General features: G+C 42.7%; 1 non-coding gene across 1 annotated transcript; it reads right to left on the bottom strand.

Moving 5' to 3' along the window:
- Window positions 1–828: 828 nt before the first annotated feature.
- Trnat-ugu (transfer RNA threonine (anticodon UGU)) lies at window positions 829–903 on the bottom strand. Its single transcript has one exon. It is a non-coding gene; the product is annotated as a tRNA-Thr (tRNA).
- Between the last annotated feature and the right edge of the window lie 6315 nt (window positions 904–7218).

The raw sequence follows: 7218 nt of genomic DNA, 5'->3' as shown, positions 1-7218 counted from the left end.
CATACCTAACCGCAATGAAACAACCTTAAATTTAACGATACAGTGCTAATTCGAACTTTGAGTTCGATTTTTGGGGGTTTGTTTCACTCCTTATGCCTACACAAAAATTAGTTAATATTAACAAATGTCATATTATAGCTATAAGTTCCTAAGAAAAGTGTTTACTTTTAGGGGTCAGAGGTAGAAGTTAAGAGATCGAACCACTTTTAATTTATGCTGCATGCCGTTCTGAGAAAATCGTTACTCGAAAAAAAAAAGTGTTCAAAGTTTAGGGAAAACATTTAGTTATATTATTACTTCGATTTGCATGAACTGAGTGTTACACATATATTCTTAATGTCGCTGAAAACGAATCTGAAGTCAGATTTTCAATATTCAAAACAGCTAATCCAATACGGAGGGCAAACGATTATGTTTTGACCAATTTTTACCAAAAATGTATTTTCGTTATTTACGTTTAGTCTGCAATTCAAGGAGTATTTATCAGCCCTTCCTCTACCTCTGATTGTTCCTAGACAGCAACTTCCTGTTCTTCTTGGCAGGAAAAGCCGATCTGTCTAAGCTGGATATGCAGCACTCGGCAGCCTGCACTTGATATTCGTCCGTATTTTCGGTGAGTATGTTTGCATGCATTCTGCAGTATGAATCCTTTTGAGCACGTGCGACACGGGCCGAGTTATCATCTACATCTATATGGATACCCTGCAAAACACATTTAAGTGCCTGGCAAAGGGTTCATCGAATCACCTACACAACTGATAATTAATTGAAACCCTCAGCTGCCGACAGGTGTTGTTGATATACTTCGATGGGGACAGCTGAAAAGTGTGCCGCTACTGGGACTCGAACCCAGGATCTCCTGCTTACAAGGCAGACGCTCAATCCATCTGAGCTATCGAGGGCACAAATGAACAGCACGACTGCAGGAATTTATCCCTCGCACGCTTCCCGTGAGACTCACACCCCGAACCGCCCACAATCCGATTACGTAATGTACTTAATAGGTATTTGTCCATCCACTCATTACTGGCTCACACTAAGGTGACGATTCCCGTAAGAGTTCCGGCAACCTGTGCGCATTCGCACAGACGAAGGTCAATGGCTGGGTGACGTTTAACCATAGATATGAAGATAGTAACTGTTCTAGAAAGAACAGGCGCCACTGACGACAGTGCAGCTCTTCTAGAATACATGATAGACCGGCCGATGTGGCCGAGCGGTTGTAGGCACTTCAGTCGGGAGCCACGCGACCGCTACGGTCGCAGGTTCAAATCCTGCCTCGAGCATGGATGTGTGTGATGTCCTTAATTTAGTTACGTTTAAGTCGTTCTAAGTTCTAGGAAACTGATGACCTCAGATGTTAAGTCCCAAAGTGCTCAGAGCCATTTGAACCATCAGTCCGTATGTTTGCACACTACTTACAGTAACTTATGCTAAGGACAACACACACAACCATGCCCGAGGGAGGACTCGAACCTCCAACGGGGGGAGCCGCGCGAACCGTGACAAGGCGTTGGACACATGGCGGGTACCCCGCGCGGCTCATGGCAGCCGTGACACTGCTTCAAACAATGGACTGTAGAAACTTTTTTAAAGCACGGATTAAAAAAAAAAAACCTTTCCTTTCCAGGAGTCTAGACAAGTACACCTTTAAAAAATGCAACTACAAAGAAATTGAATTTTCGAACGGGGCAGGGCTTAAAACTTTGAAGAGCTAAATTTTAATGGCCGTTCTCTTGTATGCAAATAGTTTCACAGTAGAAATTTCTCTAGTTTTATTTATTTATTTATTTTTTGCTGTAGGTAAAGAAGGATAGGATTCTGAGAAGGGGGAAGGGGGGGGGGGGAGGAATCTCGCCTCTCCCACCTTGGAATTCTCAGTACAGAATTTTTATTCATTACGAGATTCTCAGCCACTTGCAGAAGTGATTTCGAGTGATTCTGCAAAACTTTTCCTTTAGCCAATCGTAGCAACTATAGGATTCCGTTCCTGCTGCATGACATGTCTCGGAACTTAAACTGACCAACTTATTTGCATAAATAGCTAGCTTATCATCCGCTTCTTTACTTACTTAGACCGTTCATGGTCTGCAAAGCATTTTTTCTTTAATCGTTTTTTTATGTCTTTTATAAACTGCAACACTTTCTAAACTTTTCTAAACTTAACGCCGTTGAAGCATGGTCTTTTGCTGAATGACCAAAAAGCAATGCTGACAGCTGGGGTCCAAGGTTTTTGTTAATCAAGCCGTTTGTATTCTTGTTTGTATAACGCATATTTGTTTATATCTAATTGAGAAGTGAAATACCGGTTTTCGTAGATGCAGATTTAAAATATTTTAATATAACGCAATAAATATTTCATTAAAATTTTCATCCCCTTATGCACGTAGTTTTTAAAAATTGTAACAGATTAGCCGAATACGAATTGTCAGATATGCTTTCATAATGCTTTCATAATGAACCAATTTCAGAAACGTGGAGCCGGATCTGGGGGTGAATTTCCTTCTCTCCGAGACACCCGGCTTCTTCTTCGACTTAGCCGGCAAACAGGCCGAGGACGCCGGGTGGGGACCGAATATGCAGCAGTTTGTGGATGGCGACGTCGTCACTAGCTGTTGCCTTCGTGCGGGCCTCTTGTGTAAAGGGGGAGCCAACCGTGGCCAAGTGAAGGTCTATATTCCACAGGAACGAGTTAGCATGGCACTCAGATATTTCCACGAGTCGGCGGACGGGGGTCATTTGGGGTTCTTCAAGACCTAGAACCGAGTTCAGGAATACATGTTTTGGCCCAACCTATATCGCGATGGCAGGCGATTTGTTGGCAACTGTGTCCAGTGTAAGCGTGGTAAGCCCGATGTTGGGCTGCACAGAGAACTACTACAGTCGCTTAGGGAGCAGTGTCCTCTGGACCGCGACTCAAAGATCGAAACAACGATCGACGGAAACTGGTGCTAGAAACGCACCAGCTCACTCTATTTCATCCCCTTAGGGGTTGAACTTCCAAAAACACCGAAACACGTATTTTCTTATTTGTAGCCTTGAAGTCAAATACCAATTTTCGTAGATGTAGCCTTAAAAATACTTTCATAGTTCTTCCATAATTATTTATCTCAAAATAAAATGTTCATCCACTATTTCACCTCATAGAGGTTAAATTCCCAAAGATACTGGAACACATATTTCTTTATTTCTGACCTAGAAACCAGATACAAATGTTCGTATGCCTAGCTTCAAAATTACCTTAATAGCTACATGATTCAGAAATCCTTTCATGTCCTGTGTCTCCCCCTTAGAGGTGGAATTTTGAAATATGCAGTATAAGCGGTATAAGATCAACACTCTTTCCAAATCTCAGGGTTTATTTTCCTTGGCGGTCTGGACTGTGTGAGTTTCATAGTAATAGTCCTCCACACACACACACACACACACACACACACACACACACACACACACACACCACTACCAATGCCACCACCACCTCCTGGGGAAATTTCTGCAGACGCCCTTGTTCCACTGCAGTCATATTTTGCCGACGACCTACATTTAGCAGCGTGGGAGGGATAGTGTCGTGCAACAGACAGTATACTCAGTAGACAACGAACTGTTCGTTGTGAAATCAGCGACATATTAACCGAGACTGACACAGAAGGTGCTGAAGGTGAAGCACACTAGACTCGTGTCTACCACGGCTTCAAATAGTATCGATTTACTATGAACGGAAGTTCCGAAAAGTGAGCAAGTAATTTTACAGTAAATTCAGTACCGATGGTGAGGATATACAACGAAAAACATTTCTATAAAATTTCAGAAATAATGAAATATTCCACTCAAGTCGCGTGACAGAAAACGCAATGGATATGCTTGCACTTAAGACGGAAGGCCCCACGTGCTTACGCAGGCTTACGACAGATCGCAAAATTCGGCAGTAGGCGTAAGCCAACCTCTTGTGCTGCCATCTGTTATTGATGCCAGGCATCAAGGTCTCAGTAGTACGACCATCCACTGAAGAGTAGTTTGCTTTGTAAGCACTCCGTCTTCAGGCCACGAGTGACCTACTGGGACAGCACCATCCGACCGCCGTGTCATCATCCGTGGAGGATGCGAACAGGAGGGGCGGGGGTCAGCACACTGCTCTCCCGGTCGTTATGTTGGTATTTTTTGACCGGAGCCGCTACTATTGGGTCGAGTAGCTCCTCGATTGGCATCATGAGGCTGAGTACACCCCGAGAAATGGCAAGAGCGCATGGCGGCCTGGATGATCACCCATCCAAGTGCCTTCAACGCCCGACAACGCACTTAACTTCGGTGATCCCACGTGAACCGATGCAACCTCCGCGGCAAGGCCGTTGCCGCAGATATTTTACAGTAGTTGCTTACGTTTCATAATTATCTAGTTTACGGGGAAAATGTAAAAAAGGCGATTGTCACCGAAGCTACAACTAATCTGAATTTCTGGTTAGTTATCAAGTGGTCTTGTGTGCGAGCCTGAATTTTTCATCCTTTGCGGTGGGAATGATTCAAACCCGTCATGTTCTTCTTATGAAGTGTTCTATTTATTTTGCACACAATGATCGTTTGTAGTTGTCTTGAGTTACTAGGTTGATAAATTTTTGTTTGGCGCACGTATCATAACTGAGATTTGCGCTTAATGGCTGAAGGTGAATTAGCGTAATGAGTAGTAGCGAATGTTACAGTAACATGTTTGTAAATTATTTCAGGTAAATTACGTTAGTCGTGTAATATTATCCGTATACCAGTACAGTATATGGGCCAATTACGTTAGTCATGGAATACTATCCGTATAAGACTATGTCACCTTGGTGTCCCGGAATTTGCTTCAATTTTGGAATCCACGAAAGAACTGGAAATTTTCCTTTACACAGCTTTCCATATAATTTCTATTACAGTGATTCAGTCTTGCCTGTCACTCGACTTTTCTGACTGTGAAATAAATTCTATCGCTCAGGTGCTTATTACCTCTTCGTGTTTCCATTTGCCGATATTGCGCATAAACACATATCTCAAAGTTGCTATGGACATTGATGGAGCGACACACTTTTCTATGGCGACACTGCAGTTTATAGATAGAAAAACCGATCAGTTAAAACGACATGGGTATTTTAGTTCTGAATAACCGATGTCTTTCAGTATTTGTTTGCTCTCGGTTATAACAAGTATCTTTTCATTTTTTCCTGATAACCACGTAAAAACAGATATATCAATTAGCCACAGATGTCGTAGTAAAATTTTTAGTTTTCAAATAAACCTTTTTAAAAAAAGACGAGTAATTTTTATTCGTAAGATTTCCATAGCACTGAAATACGGCGTTATTACAGAAAAAAATGGGAAAAGTTATGTATGCCACTTTAATAACACTGCTGATAGAAACGAGCAACAAATGGATTGGTCCAACATTGCCGAGACAATACTGTGCCTGTTATACAAGCAGAGCGCGAGACTGGACACAGTTTCTCGCTGTTGTCGAACGTCAGTTGTAACATAGAATGGCACCATCTGGAAGTCTGGAAGTATTTTACGATATGCGGTACGAGTGAAGAACAAAGTTAGATTTGGTCGACTTGCGACATCATACAAGGAAAAAAGTTAAAATTTAACAAATCATTCATAGTTCTGGATAAAAGTAGAAAGTGCCTGATCTGCTGCTGTGTCTACGTAGTATGCCGTTATCTGCTTTTAGCCCTTAAAAACAGAGAAATTAAAACGAAAAAGAGAGTTCTCCTGCCGCAGTTTTCACTCTTTATCGCTGGACTATACGTAATGCCTGCATAGTGCTGTGATAACCGATTACAATATAATTTTTGAGCAGAGCTTCTAAAAACTATAATCAGTAGGATAATATTGCCAGTTTTCTGTAGTATAGAAGCACTCGCCAGCAGCGAAGATCGGACAAAGTTTTATTTGACTATTTAATTTAAAGAAATTAGAATTATATTAATACCGTCAGTTGCTCGCGGGCGTTGATAAATATCAACGTGGACAAGTGAAAATGTGTGCCGCGACCGGGACTCGAACCCGGGATCTCTTGCTAAAATGACAGACGCTCTATCCATCTGAGGCACAGAGGACACAGTGTATGGTTCGACTGCAGGGACTATCTCGCGCACGCCTCCTGCGAGACTCACATTCTCACCTTGAATGTCCATACACTACAGTCGTAGAGTCCCACTCCAACACACTCATTCCTCGTGGAAGACATGTCCATATCAATATAAGTATATGGTTCTGGCAATACCAGCCATGACCTTCTTCTGTGAAGATGCACACGTATTCCCCGAACTGGACTTGGTAAGAATGTGTTCCACGAGTAATGAGTGTGTCGGTGTGGGACACTACGAATGTAGTGTGTGGACATGCAAGGTGAGAATGTGAGTCTCGCGGGAGGCGTGCGCGAGATAGTACCTGCAGTCACACTATCGTCTGTGCCCTCGGTGGCTCAGATGGGCAGAGCACCTGCCATGTAAGCAGGAGATCCCGGGTTCGAGTCCCAGACGTGCACACATTGTCACCTGTCGCCGTTGATATATATCGACACACGTGAGCAGCTGACGGTATTAATATAATTCTAATTTCGTTCTGAACGGCTACAGGTCATCATAAGGGTATTTAATTTGACATTTTGATTCCATTTATCAAGAAACTGAGAAAGTAAAAATTGTTTAATCTTTGTTTGATTTCTACGTTTACTAGAGAAAATAATGTAAATAAAAGACTGAAAATCGGTTATTACAAGAACTGGTATTGTGACGGGCTTTAACAATTAGCTTAAAGAAGGGTTGGGAAACTGATAAGAGCCGAAAACCAGTTATTTCAGCGATAACCAACATTCCCACTGGTGTTCTGAGTGGTAAGATTGACGCACAAGGACAACAAGAACAGTTTCTCAGAAAGGTTACTGGAGCTCTGATGTTCTCAAAATGAACGGGCCAGCCATTGGCGTCTGCGAGGGTGAAGGGGAGGGGGAGGGGAGGAGGTCGGGAGGGGAGGATAGGCAAAAGGGCACTTTCACCCATCGCCCCCAACCCTCCCTGGAATCTGGAGTAAAGAGTTTTTATTCGTTACAGTATACTCTTCCAGATAAGAATTCTCCACAATACTGTTAAACCTTAGCTTTGGCCAGTTGTAGCGCTTATAGAGTTAGGGTCTTGTAGCTTGATGCACCTCGTAACTGACCAGCTGATTTGTACACAGAGTGCCAGT

The sequence above is a fragment of the Schistocerca gregaria genome, unplaced genomic scaffold, assembly GCF_023897955.1.
Source record: "Schistocerca gregaria isolate iqSchGreg1 unplaced genomic scaffold, iqSchGreg1.2 ptg000405l, whole genome shotgun sequence".
Lineage (NCBI taxonomy): Eukaryota > Metazoa > Arthropoda > Insecta > Orthoptera > Acrididae > Schistocerca > Schistocerca gregaria.
This window is presented reverse-complemented; position numbering and strand designations above follow the sequence as displayed.